The following is a 414-nucleotide window of genomic DNA, read 5'->3' as shown; positions in this document are numbered from 1 at the left end:
GGAGGTTCCTCAGAAAATTAAAAATAGACCTACCCTATGACCCAGCAATAGCACTGCTAGGAATTTATCCAAGGGATACAGGAGTACTGATGCATAGGGGCACCTGTACCCCAATGTTTATAGCGGCACTCTCAACAATAGCCAAATTATGGAAAGAGCCTAAATGTCCATCAACTGATGAATGGATAAAGAAATTGTGGTTTATATACACAATGGAATACTACGTGGCAATGAGAAAAAATGAAATATGGCCTTTTGTAGCAACATGGATGGAACTGGAGAGTGTGATGCTAAGTGAAATAAGCCATACAGAGAAAGACAGATACCATATGGTTTCACTCTTATGTGGATCCTGAGAAACATATCAGAAACCCATGGGGGAGGGGAAGGAAAGAAAAAAAAAAAAAAAAAAAA

The sequence above is a fragment of the Panthera uncia genome, assembly GCF_023721935.1.
Source record: "Panthera uncia isolate 11264 chromosome A1 unlocalized genomic scaffold, Puncia_PCG_1.0 HiC_scaffold_17, whole genome shotgun sequence".
Classification (NCBI taxonomy): Eukaryota; Metazoa; Chordata; class Mammalia; order Carnivora; family Felidae; genus Panthera; species Panthera uncia.
This window is presented reverse-complemented; position numbering follows the sequence as displayed.